The sequence below is a fragment of the Chiroxiphia lanceolata genome, chromosome 10, assembly GCF_009829145.1.
Source record: "Chiroxiphia lanceolata isolate bChiLan1 chromosome 10, bChiLan1.pri, whole genome shotgun sequence".
Classification (NCBI taxonomy): Eukaryota; Metazoa; Chordata; class Aves; order Passeriformes; family Pipridae; genus Chiroxiphia; species Chiroxiphia lanceolata.
The window spans coordinates 24,128,642-24,142,584 of NC_045646.1; the positions used below are offsets into that span (position 1 = coordinate 24,128,642).

At 41.9% G+C, this 13,943-nt stretch overlaps 1 protein-coding gene across 6 annotated transcripts in view; it reads right to left on the bottom strand.

Moving 5' to 3' along the window:
* The window catches only part of WDR33 (WD repeat domain 33), a 68,147-nt gene extending 55,321 nt beyond the window's left edge, over positions 1-12,826 (bottom strand). For 5 of the 6 annotated variants that reach the window (XM_032697858.1, XM_032697860.1, XM_032697862.1 and 2 more), the window contains exon 1: positions 12,756-12,826. The gene's annotated coding sequence lies outside the window, so the exon portion shown is untranslated. Of the gene's footprint in view, positions 1-12,735 lie in introns of all 6 variants that reach the window. The other variant, XM_032697859.1, reaches the window with a different exon arrangement.
* Between the last annotated feature and the right edge of the window lie 1,117 nt (positions 12,827-13,943).

Sequence of the window (13,943 nt, forward strand, 5' to 3'; positions counted from 1 at the left end):
TTATATTAAATACATACAGTTCAATACTACATGAAAAATATGCAATTTATGTATAATCTTGACATATTTCATACGATTTACACAGAAAGCAAAGTTCATCATTAGTGAAGTGCAGTAACTGGTAACTAAAGCATCCTTGCCTATTTAGTAGTTATTTTTAATTGAAGGGAAAGGAACTTGGGTGGAATACAGTGAGCAATAACCTGAACACATCAAAAGAAAAGTATGTTTTCAGAGGTGGCACAGAAGGCTGTTCTGTGAAGTGCAAGGTACTTTGCAGTGGTCCTTTGCTGGCCACTGAACACACCAGGCCTAAGCTGAAGCTTAAAAGACATTGTTGCTTTAGCCATTTCAAGACAAAGGAAAGGAAGTGCTAAAAATTTCCTGAGCATATCTGTGAACTACTTCTTAAAACATGTATTAGACAGCTCCACTACAAAGTACATGTGGGCTCCAAAGCACTTACACGGTGTAAGAGAAACAGTGAAAATTAAGTTATTTGCACTGGAACAGCACACAGGAGTTCAAAACATGGTTCAGTAAAAAAACATGAGTAGAGCAGAGCCACCTCAGCTTCCTGAGGCATAAGAGAAGGACATCACAATGCAAAGGCAGCTTAACAAGTTTATTTCTCAATACATCAGTAGCAGACGCCATCGTTCTTTGACTAGACAAGCACCTTTACATCTACAAGGGATAGATACTGTTTAATTTCATTTTAGTAATGCCTTTAAATTCAAAAGTCCTACTGTCAATAGTCATCTCTTGACAAAACATGCCTCTGCACTCTCAAATCTGTGTATTAGAAATCCATAACCATGTTTGAATAAACACAACTGTTCTGCAAAGTGATCATATAAAATACAATTTAATGTCATGCCATTCCCTCTTTTACAGAGTGTCAACACCTAGTTCCAAAAGATCCTTTTTTCTTTTGTCCTTTGGAAGAATGTGCATCTCTGCTCAGGAGACCAGCTGTGGATCCTTCCTTGGCTTCCCTCTTCCTGAGGAAAGCTCTTTCTTGGGTCTCATCATTCAGAATTTTTTACCTTTCCTGGGAATCAGACCTCTTCCCAGCACAAAAGCATTACGTGAAAGGATGTATTCCAGACATAACTGTTCAAATTTTTGCCACTTCAGCAATTTTGTCATGTTTTAGCAAAGAAAAAAAAGAAATAAACATGCACGTACATAAACCATTTCTCTATTACACAGGAACAGAGCCAGCCATCCTGACTAAGGATTGAGAGGAGTGATGAGACAGTTCTTGAAAACATAAAATCACGAGGCAAGGGGTTACACAGAAAAAGGATTCTTCATTTTTTTTGCAAACCATCTAATTTTACATAAACTGTCTTCCAAATATTTTAAACTATATTAGATAGTCCCAAAATAGTTCCTCCTTTAAACAGTAAGTGAAACTGGACAAAAGATTACTTTTCAATTAGTGTTTCTACATCTCCCTTGTTCACTCACTGACAGGAATGGAGCAGGAGTATCAGAAAATCATAGTACCAAACCCACTGTAAAACCAGCACTAGCAGCAGTAAGCTTCTATCACCTTGTTCTGAAGATAGACTTGAAATCTGCCAAAACTAATCTGCATGTCTGCCAGTGAATTAATCAGAATCACAGAATGTGCAGAGTTGGAAGGGACCCACAGGGATCATCAGGTCCAACTCCTGGCCCTGCACAGAACCATCCCCAGGAGTCACCCCCTGTACCTCAGAGGATCATCCAAACCCTCCTGGAGCTCTGGCAGCCTTGGGGCTGTGCCCACTGCCCTGGGGAGCCTGGGCAGTGCCCAACCAGCCTCTGGGGGAAGAACCTTTCCCTGAGATCCAACCTGAGCCTGCCCTGACACAGCTCCAGCCATTCCCTGGCTGCTGTCCCTGGTCCCCCCAGAGCAGAGCTCAGTCCCTGCCCCTCCTCTGCCCCTGCCCAGGAAGTTGAATCTCTCACAGCAGATGAGACTTTGCTTCTGCTCTATGCAGATGTCATCATTTTTCATGTTTCCCTCACAGCACATTAGATAAATCCACTCTGAAAACACAGAAAAAAACTGTGAAAAAGAAAAAACTATGCCAAATTGTAGATCCAGTGAAGAACATATTAATTTGACCAATTCCTTGAATTGCTTTGTGTTTCAATTTCCTACGGAATTGGCAAAACATTTTATCAGATTTACAATACAAGATGACCCAAAGTCTGAACATTCTACATCTCTTTGAGGCTCTCAAAAATTTCAAATAATTTTGACTATTTTCTTTTTACAGTTGGCTTTAAGACAGATTTGAGACAGATTAAGCTGTTTCATCAGAATTAGTGCTACATCTAAAAGATGGTATCTCTCCCACTATTTATAAAAGAGAATTGGTGTATTAAGCAGGAATATAAAACTAGTTTAAAAATTAGATGCAATAATGAAGTGCAAAGTTGCCCACAGCAGACCTGTAACAGCAGGAAAAAATTGCTTAAGATTCTTGACCTCTGAGTATTTAGAAATCTTATTCCCACTTTTAAATTACATAAGGCACAACAGCAGCATGCAGTTTTGTGCATTTTTATATGCAGACCTCCAAACATTTTCTACAAGACATGCAGCAGTGAGTACAGCAAAGTTTAAACTTAAAAACAAGGCTATTACAATTTGAGAGACTCCTTAATTAAGAACAGGTGCTGGAAGTCCATAACACACCAAATCACAAAAGTCAAGGCAAAACCACTGACCTGTGTTACACAACACTGCTATTACACAACATCCCTGCTCTCTGCAACAAGCACATTTTCCAGGGGTTCTACTGCTCTGCTCCCAATACACATCCTGCATCTGTTCTCTGTCCTATCCTACTTGTGAGCAAAACTTCCCTAATAAATGGGGTTTGAATCCTGACCATGCAAATGAGGGGGGAAAGGATTTACAGCTTTCCCCATTCCAGTCATTCTGTTCCAACAGAAAATATAAAAATAAAAAACCTCCTAGTTCTTCATTAAAACACAAACAGATATTTTGACGTGGCAAGTCCAAATAAACTACTCTGCCCCAAAAGGTTCATAATCTGTTCTTATTTGGAAATACACCAAAGATTTTTGTCTCATGCACAGTCCAAAACCTGCTTCACTGGCATGATCAAACACCTAAAAATGCAAAAGCATATCCCTCCCCCCCCTTAACTTCAGTTCTGTACTTTCATAATGCCCAGTTTCACTATGAAGTTCAAACCTTGGGATTTTTAACAGAACCCAATTATATACACACACTATATGGAGTCTGAAAGGACAGAACATGTAACATGACAGAATGTGATAAGATTGATGCAGTTTTGGATTCAAAGGGTTTATTCTCTGCAGGGGAGGAGGAGTGCTGATATTTAATTCACAAAAGCCCTACACCTTTGAAGTTTCACATACAAACACAATGTTTAAAAACCTCTGAAACAGCAGAGCAAACATACAGACAAAGGGATATCTAAAATCCCAAAGGATAACGGGCTATCAGGGAAACACCCTCAAACAGCCACTCTGAAAATCTCAGGTTACAGAGCGTGGGGGACAAGCCTAAACAGCTGAGGCTGCTTAGCTGCACATAAGTTACACATACATTTAACACTTTTTTCTAATTTTGTATTTCTAGCACTCAACAAATACCTAATAATCAAATCACAAACGTTCCTCTTTTTATGCTCAAACAAACCCCTTGATTCATTCCAAAGCAGACGTATTTACAGAAGATCAGGTGCTTACACACATCATAGAGTCAAACTCCTTCAGTTCACAGGACTCAGACAGCTCCTGCTTTTACCACTCTGGCCACACAGAGAAAACTCACGAGTACAGCAGCCTGGAATTATCCCCTTTCTGCACCTCACCAAAGCAACTTGTACAGCAAGTTTCTTGAGCTGTACTTCAAAACAAACATGGAAGCAAGGAAATGCAGAGGATGTGTGGCAGACTGCACCCAGACCTCAGTGAGGAAACAGGCAGGATTTGGTTTGCTGCCATGACTTCACTATTACTGATCTGACAACCTGGCTTTAACTTAAAGTTTACTTACAATATTTTAATAATTTTTAAAAAACCAAAATATTCTTCCTCCCTCTAATCTACCCATTAATATCCATTTTTCTCAACTCCTGCTTAGCATTTGTCAAGACAAACATTTAGATTATAACCCAGACTGTCTTTCACTACTGTGCCTCAGTATGACAACAGCAATTCATCTTAACCAGCTGAGCACATCCAACGTGGTTCTCATGCTGAAGTCATCACTGATGCTGCCTCACCTTGGAGCTGCTGCTTGGACAGGAAACAAAACTTTAGGTGTCACTTTTAAACCACAAAACATGCCATGACAAATACTAAAAAAGAACACAGGAAAAGCAGTTTAAAAGCAAAAAAAAAAATCTAAATATCAAGATACTCTTTAGCTGGTTATTGTATCAAAACCTGCTGAACCAACATTAAATTTGGTGAACAACAACAAAAAAATCACAGTTGAATCTGCTTGAGATGCTCCTCCTAGTTTCACCCAATATGCAGTTGTGGTTTTACTTGTAAGGAGAACAATTGTTGGTTTGTATTCAGCTTGGCATTGGCTGCAGCTCTGTCTCTTTAGTGAGCCTGCTGTGCAGCCAGTCATGCTCCATCTTGTACAAATCCAGAAGGTTCTGCCTGCCCATGGAGAACCCAGCACACCTCCCTGCTGATCTCCATGTGTGCCTGCTGACCCATTCCTCACAGCACTCCTCAAGGGCTACTGTTAGGGACATAAGGGGATGGCTACGGACAGACAGGGAAGAGGAGAAAGAGTGACAAGAAATCCTGCAAGAAACAATCTTCAGAGAACTTCATAATCAGTGGAAGAGAAGAGGACTAAAAGGACTATGGCAGTTTGTAGAGCAAAACTTAGGTAGGGAAATACAGCAAACTGTCTTTGTTTCAGAAATTCTGATGATAAAGAGAACAAAGTCCATAAAAGCTATCAACAGTTTGATTCTCTTCACACTATGTAACAGAAATGTACATTTTAATATATTTAACACAGCTGAGTCTCTGAGACCCTAAGAGTTGCAGATTCAATGCTGACAAGATACCAAAGCCTTTTTAGTAAAACTTGTGAATAATTAAGAGTTGTAACTTTTTACAAAGATTCACCTTTCATAACCTTTATCTACTGAATGCTTAACAAACATATCCAGAACTCCTGTAACATTTGCTTTTAAACAGAAAAGAAATTGCAAACATCAAAAGAATTAAGAAAATCTCTACTTCACAATGCAAAGAATGCTTGCTCCCTGCCCCCCATTTAGTGTTACTCGGGCCAGTCTTCTGACAAAGCAGTGCTGTTTGCCACACCACTTTCTGGGCCAGATAAAGGCAGAAGTGTGTCTTAAGTTTCCATAACTAAGAAACTGAAGTCTGGAAGGGATAGCAGGAGGAAGGTAATAGTGCTATCATGTGTGATCATGTGAAAAAATGTGCCTTTATATGGTGAGAAGTGTAAAAAAAACCCCTAACAACCCACAACTAAAAGCAATGTTTTTCAGGAGTTATAAATCATGTTTCAAAAATATAGAACACTTCAAGATAAAAGAACTTTTTATTTCACTGCTTATTTTAATGACAAAAGCCATTCACCACTGATGTCTCACTCAAATCCAGAAGTGGAGGCTTTGTGCAACAGAGCCCCAATCTTCTGGGCATGCCAAGGTTCACGTATTCATGTTTTACACAGTTCATGTATTCAACATAAGAAAAGAAGATAGTAAACACTTTTACAGCCACACTGCAGAATAAATGCCCTATTAAACATTACTCTACAATATTTTCTTAGCAATACCCAAGGAAATTTTTTCCAAGGGTTTTTAATTCCCTTTTAATAAAAAGATGTAGCAGATGCACTCAGAAAGATTTAACCGAGAGAAATTCGTTTGTTATTCACTCCAATCCAAAACTTCAGGTTCTCAAGCAGTTAAATTAGCAACTATGTTTATAGCAAAATATGCAAATGAATACCTACATTTGCTATGCCTGGACTTAGCTAATAAAGAGACATTTTGAAGCAAGAGTAATGGAATTGCAGAGAACAATTCAAACCTTATTGAATCACACAATGCTGCTGAACAAGCTTTATGGACCCTGCCACAAAACTGAAAGCAAACTTGCACAATCAATGTTTCCAATTTTTTACTTTTTGTTGAATCTGAGTTTAAAAAACAACAAATCCCATCAAATATCCTCTGAATCAAGGAAACAGTGAAAGAAAACAGCAATTCTAAACTACTTTGACCAGGTAAAGTTCTAGTTATTCATGTGGATGTGTAGCTTCTCACCAGTTGCTTCAGTTAAGATTTAAAAGTCTAGCATATATACAAATTATTCTTTTGCCACAGTTTGGTGTGGAAGATCAATGCATAACTTGCTTGTTACTAGTTAGGTTAGAAACTGTTTACTCCACTGTGGAACAAACTTACAATAGGAAAAAATACACTGTGCTGGCTATTGCAGTTTCAAGCTCCCGGTGTTTAAAAGTCTACTTCTGAAAGTTTTGTCAGAAACACACCTATATTCACAGACAGCCAACTTAGAGATTTTTTCTATATAAAGAAACTTTCAATACTAGAACACTTTCTAAACTGATGAGTGATGTATCAATATCTCATACAACTCAAAGAAATTAGACATACACTTTCTTTTCACTGGAATCACAGAGCTGACTTTTCCAGAAACGTGTTTTCTGGTCTCTGCTTGAGGATTATGTGCCATGCAAATGCCTGGTTGTGAAGGCACAGATATACAGACAGACACTGCTCAAAGACCAGATTTCAGTTCATTGGTAAACAGCCTTTGCTTTGACATTTAGTAGTGCTCAATAAAAGCATGTGATCATTTTCTGTGTCAACACATTTCCCAGTAAAGGAGATTCAAGCTCACACACATAAGCTCGTACAAAGCCTTTCAAGGAGCAAGGGTTCAGTGTCTGATTTTCCCCAACCACAGGAAGAGTCAAGTTTCCCCATGAGAATGACAATTCAGCAGAAAGGCACATCACCAGAGAGCTCCAGTTTGGAAAGCCAGAGTTCTCCAAAAGGCTAAAATCCCCTGGCATTTCTTTCCTACTTCATATTGCCTGCCTTGAGAATATCAGCAAGTTTTTCTGGCAAATCCAGCACTTCCATCACCAGTTTTAGGTCAGTATTTTCATCCAACTGCATAGAAAGCTTGGCAGCTGTGGCTTATGTTAGTCAAGAGTCTACAAAAGATATTACTAGAAAAAGCTACTTTATTTATTAGGCTTGGATTCGCTGAGAAAAACAAAATATTTGCATCCATCCATAGAAAGAGATTGCAAAATATACTTGACTGACTCAAGTATGAATCAAACTCCAAACCTCACAACTGAGAAACAGTGCAAACATTGCAGAATGAACACACTATATTAATACTCATTCAGGCTGCACCCTCCTGCTTCCAATTCTGGAAATTCTACAGTTTTTCTTGTGACATAATCATAACATTTCACCAGCCTGAGCAAAGAGGTGTAATGGTTTGCTTACAAACATGTCCTGACAGGAAAAAAGGCACTTTCAAAGTCAACTGGTGATTTTTACTGGGATGGGGGAAGGAGAACAAGAGTAGAAATCATGACTGCTCATTCTGATCCCACAATTTAAGTGCAATAATAGCTACTGAGGGAACTTGAGCACTGTGTGAAGAGTCTAGAAACTGCTGAGATGACCTGAAGCCAACCTAAAACTGCTGAGACCAAGGAAAAAAAAAAAAGCAGTCCTGGCTTGACCCAAACTGTGTGTTCCTGTCCTACATGACCCCTCCTTCAAACCAACATGAACATCTGGTGACCACACTGGACACACACCTAAGAAACAACTCTGTGTTAAGAGATCCTTTTTGTTAACATTGGTCAAACCCCAGGCAACTGACTGTCGAGTTCTAGGAATGACTCTGCTGACACAGGAGGGAAACCAAAGGATCAGAAGCAGGGGAAGTTACCACTTGGCACTGCCATGCCAGATTAGAGGACTGCAAAGGTACACAGGACAGGGCAGAGCTGCACCACAACACAGCCCTCAGGCTGTAAATCCAGCACTTCCATCAGCTGGAGCTGTGGCACTACTTCTCCAGCTCAAAGCACTGAGTCTGCAGATGAACACTCCTATACCCACGGTAAAATACAAATCACCACACTGCCAAAGCTTCACCACGAACACAAAAACTACACCAAACCCATTAAATACTACAGACTCCTTGTCATCCAGTCTCTGGCCTCCTTTTAAAAAGTGACACATTAACATATTCTTTTGTATATGTTTTTTTGATTTGGGATGATCTAAAGGAACCCTCAAATTTTTAAACCCAAGAAGCACTGATTAATTCAAGTACCTGTGTGCTCCTGTTGAAGTGTATAAAACATTAGCACACAGAACTGAGCAGTGGCAACAAATCTATAGTTCCAATGGCAAAACTGCTTTCGGCCCCTCCTGCCACACTGTTCAACTCAGGGGCACTCATTTTTGGGTAAGGTCAAAGCTGAGTGACTAAGAGTTACCAAAATTCCAAGCTTCATGACCAACTGCCTTGATCTAAAGCTTGGTATTAAAGACATGATCAGAATTTGAGGGGTGTATTTTCATCCCTCTCTGCTATATCCACTTGGAACTGCACACGCTGCCCCTCAACACACTTACAGTCACCCAGGGCACGGCACAGACAGGGATTTACCATCACCTCCTCTTTCCCACCTCAGGGGTTCCAGATCCAGTGTTTCCAACACACAGGCCAAAACACAAAAAGTGAGCCAGACTAAAACCAAACATCCTACTTTTGCTCACAGAAAGGGTCCCCTGGTACAGCTGCCTGCACCACTGTATCAACTCTGGTACCAAGACAAGACAGGTAGAATACTATGACTTCAATTATTCAAAAGTACTAAAAATTCTAAGTTAAAATTCACAACTAAGCTGATAACATTTTCAAAGCTTCAAAAGTCAATAGAATTTTTTTTGAACCATCGCATTTCATTATACTGAAGAATAACAGAACAGCACTAATGAGCTCATGACTGGCGTGTTTTTGTTCTTCGTATCAAAATCAACTAACTGAAAGTAAATAGAAAATTGGGAGTGTTCAGATTTCACAACAGTGTGTGGGAAAAGAAATCCTATTTGAAGGAAAAACGAAACTGAAGACAAATTTCTACCTCTTCTTCTGATAGAAAACAATGCACCAGGGTCACCTGATGCAGTATGTAAGTGCCCAGAGAGGAAGAGATGTTTCCATTTGTGTCTGAAGAATGTGAAACACTGCTTATACTTTTTATATGTGTAAGAACACTTACATGTAATTGTTTGAAACAACACTTGTGTACAACATAAGCTTTATCAGGGTTAGTCAACAGTGAAGTTCAATACTGTAGAACAAGTCTTTCCTTCTACAACTGAGAGAAACTGTGATAAAAGCCACAGGTAGTGAAACTACTTAGAACAGAACACCCAGCTCCTGGTAAGACTTCAGTGCAACTTAGTACAATTCATTATTGTTAGACTTGGTACATTTTTCAATCCTTAAAGTATATTTACATGGATTTTCAGCATTAAATATTATCCAATATGATGGAAGTTGGCAGTTATTCTGCCTGTTCAGCAAGGTATCTTTATGAATAGAATTTAGGTAATTTTTTTTTCCTCCTTAAGTGAAAGAAACCCAAACAAACAGGTACAAAGCTTCCCAGATAAACTGGGATCTGTTTATCAAGGCCATTCTTGCTATAAAGAATCATACTCCCATTTTATAATTTGGTGCAGAGGTAGAACAGGAACAACATCAGATGGTTTAGTTCCAAAGCATGAAACACTTTGGTCTCTGGTACCCCTCCATACCTGGAGAGTGTCTCACAAACTGTGACATGATCACAAGCAACTCAGCAGGATCTGTACCAAAGAAGTGTCACATCACTGCCAGCAAAAGGAGTGTCACAACTCAAGAGCTCACTTGCTTTCCTGGCACATATACACTTCACATCCTCTTTCAAGTTGTACAACAGGATGACTGGTACACCCAGCCTGAATGTGGAGAGCTGGTTAAACCAGAACTGACATCCTATGAAATGCTGAGTAGCTTTTTTAAATACTAGTGGGCAAGAACAAATTGCTGGGAAGTTCAGCACCATTTAGAAAACAGGGATGCTCCAAACTGAAGTAAAATTAATGACAAAATACAAATGAAGACCTGTTAGCCATCAAAAACTCTACTTCTCTGCTCTTACTTCCAGAGATTCTCTGTAAGAAGCAAAACCAAGGTTATCTTCAGGTTTCAATCTTCTGAAAGACCTTTACTATATCCCCTCCACACCACCAAGCTCTAACAATGTTCAGTTCCACTGAGGCCTCCTCATTAACTACACCAACCAAACCAGCATCTCTGTATTTTTGCTTCGTATAAAGCTTTCAATAACAAAATGATACAATACCAGGAATGAAAATACAGCAAATAAAGAATAAATTCTGTAAAAATCACAAACACACTGCAGACAGCTTTTAGCTTGTTTTTACAATTTCCTGCACAGAGATAGGGGTCGTTTTCTAAACTATAACCTATACCTGAGCAAGTCTTAAAATGATTTTCATTTCCAGCATTAGTGAACCAACTACTGAAATTCCCTATATATCATCAACCTCATGCCTTAGCAGATGGACAAAGTGAAATATTTTGCATGGAATCATCTCAGTACAAAGTTAAACTGTGTTTCTTCCATACTGCAACTCAATCCAATGTTTTCTCCACGATTTTTTTTCAGGTGACTCAGAAGACTTGGACATTTGTCAGAGATGGGAACAAAACAGGAGATTTCTTATTCCCTCCTCAGGTCAGGGCCTCTCTGCTGCAGCAAATGAATGCATTCCTCGCACCTATCTCAAGCACAATTTAGGATTACTGAGCTTTTACTTCTTGTGCTGATAACAGGAAATACAAACCTGATGAGAAGTTTTCAATTCCAATAGTCCAAACAGTCTAATGTTTATAGCTGCAAGGATTCAATGGAGGATGAACACTTCAGGCAACAGGGAAAGACTGTAACTGTAGTGACTGACTTTTAAATTAAAAGGTTTTAGCAAGTCTAGGAGTATTAAACATTCACTAGCTACTCACATCTAACATTCTCTGCAGCTCAAAGGGGTTTTTTCCCCCCATCTTTCAGTATTTTCATTTGTTTTCAGTATCTACATTTTCAGATCTTCCCATTTGAACTACTACAGCACAACTTAACAAGTTGTTAAGAACCAGAATTTTCAAAAATGTGTGATGATTATATATTCTTATAGTAAGATGATGGCAGAATATTGCAGCAAACTGCTGAGTTACTGAGTCAGTTTACTTGATAAAGAATTCAGGAGGAGGGAACCCCAAAGTATTTTGGCACAACACTTTGCATACAATAAACTCTCTGACATGTAGTGTCACCTCTCTTAAAGGAAGGATAAAACAGTTTGAGTTAAGAAAAGTATAAGAGAATAAACATCTGCTGCAAGGAGAAGGATGGGGGACTGTTGTCCACAAAGAAAATCAGATTCTCAAATAGTACCCACAAATTGCACGTAAAGATGTGATGAGATACAAGACTTGTAGAGCACAAAATTACTTACCTATGACAATTCTATCAGACAAGCAGATGTGCCTAAGCAAATGCCAATATCTCAAAATACTGCATTTGAGACCACACGGCTCATAACAAAGAAGCTAACAGTTAGCAAGAGAGAAATAACACCCATCTCTAAGAAGGCAGGAAGTTTAATGAGTTCTCTCCAAGGGAAAAACACTGAAGTATTTCTTCAAGTTTAACAGGTCCCCTAGGTTTGCTCCCCATGCCGTGACCACAGGCTGGTGAGTCTCAATCAGTGGAATGTGACACCACATGGTCATTAAACCCTCCCACCCCGCCTGCAAGAGCAAGTGCCTGGTGCACACGGCTGTCTTATTATATTGCAAGGAACATATTTTAACAGCAGCATTATTATACAGCATTATACAGTGGAAAATGTGAGCACTTTCAGAACCCGTAAGAAAAGTCAAGATATAATATGAACGTATTGCCTTGCCATCCTTCTACCAATGTTTATTGGCCCCACAGCACTAAGACCGCCCTTTATTGGGAAATGCAGTTATCTCACCTGGCATCTGAGAAGCTCAAATACTAGCCAGTCTGTAGCTGTTTCTTATCTCTCCTTAATACAGAGAGGATCCCTCTTATGAAGGACTGCATAAATAGAAAATCTGATGTGATGTATCTAACAGGGCCCGTAACGGCCAGGGCTTCCCCAGCCCTACCGTCAAGTAGCCACAACCCAGTCTCCACTCAGACCCGAAGCAGAGGAAAGAGAAACATTAAAAAAAAGAAATTAAAAAGTAGAAAAAGGCAGGATTGATAGCCGGGCGAGGCCGCCACCAGACACCTGTGCGGCAGGCGGGACGGGGGCCCTACCGTCCGCTCCCTGCCCCGGCCCTCGAGCAACCGCACCCCGGGGCCCGGCTGCGGCGCTGGGCCTGTGCTCGGCTCACGCCGCTCCCCGGGCCGTCCCAGCCCGGGCACCCGCCGTTCCGGCCGGCGGCCCCCGCCCTGCCCCGGCCGCGCCGGTCCTGGGCCGCGGCCTAAAGATGGCGGAGGCGGCCGCGCTTCCCGGGGCTGCTCACCCACCCCGCCCAGCACCGAACCGCGCTCACGCCCAGCCGGCCTCTCGTACCGGGACTCCGCGCCCCGCCGCCGCCTCGCCGCCCGCCTCGTCCTCCCGGCCCCGGCAGCGCCGCCGCCTCACGAGCCGCGGCCGCAGCCGCCCGCCATCTTCCCTCCGCCTCCCCCGCCGCCAGCGCCCGCGCGGCGCACGCGCCCCGCGTCGCCGCGCACGCGCGCTATGTCAGGGCGCGCGGGGCAGGGGCGGGGCGGCGGCAGCGCCCCCCGGCGGGGGTACGAGAGGCGCGGCTGCCTCGCGCATGCGCAGAGAGGCGGGGCGCGGTCGTGAGAGTCCCCGCGGGCGCCTCAATTACGGGGCGGGGCCATGCGCATGCGCAGAGGGGCCGCGGGGGCGGAGGGAGGTCAGTGCCGTCAGTTCTGCCTCCATCTCCCAGCTGCGCCCTGCTCCTGCTCGCCAAACACCCGGACACAGCCACGGATACCTTCGGAATGGGCTGCCCAGGGAGGTGGCCGAGTCGCCACCTCTGGAGGTGCTTAAGGAAAGACTGGATGTGACACTCAGTGCCTCGGTCTAGTTGTGGTGGTGTTCAGTCATAGGTTGGACTCCGTGGTCTCAGGGGTCTTTCCCAACCTAACTTATTCAGTCATTCCCTTCTCCTCTGTCCCCATTATTGGGTTTCAAACCACAACATCATCACAAATAGTGTCTTAACACACCTGTATTCCTCTCTGTCCCAGATGTTCTTTCCTGCAAAATTTTCCTTCTTCCAAGTGTGGTGCTAAAATTGTAAGATTTGGGAGGGCTGGCTAAGAAGCTCACCCTAACTAAAAGAACATTCATTTCAACGAAAAAAAAGCTAACGATCTGTGAATCTACCAGCTGCTGAGCTGTGACAACAGGGGTTGTGCTGCTCCCACAGGCTGCACCAGGAGCCATCCCTCCACGGTTCCTTCTCAGAATTAAGGCAGTTGGCAAACTACTTCAGGAGTCCATCCCTCCAGGGGTGGATACTTGGCTTTGTTAACATCAGAATTATGGGTTAACTCTTTATTTTCTGTAACAGGTGGGTGTCTGCAATCACCTGGCAGACAGGTACATGCTGCCCAAATGCTCTCTCGCTGTGATCATAGTTAATATGATCACCTCTGTCTGATCTGCCCTAAACTGTAATTGTGTTATAAAACGCTTGGAGACCCCAGATCTCCAGGATCTATTTGTTGAAAAGATCCTCATTAACAA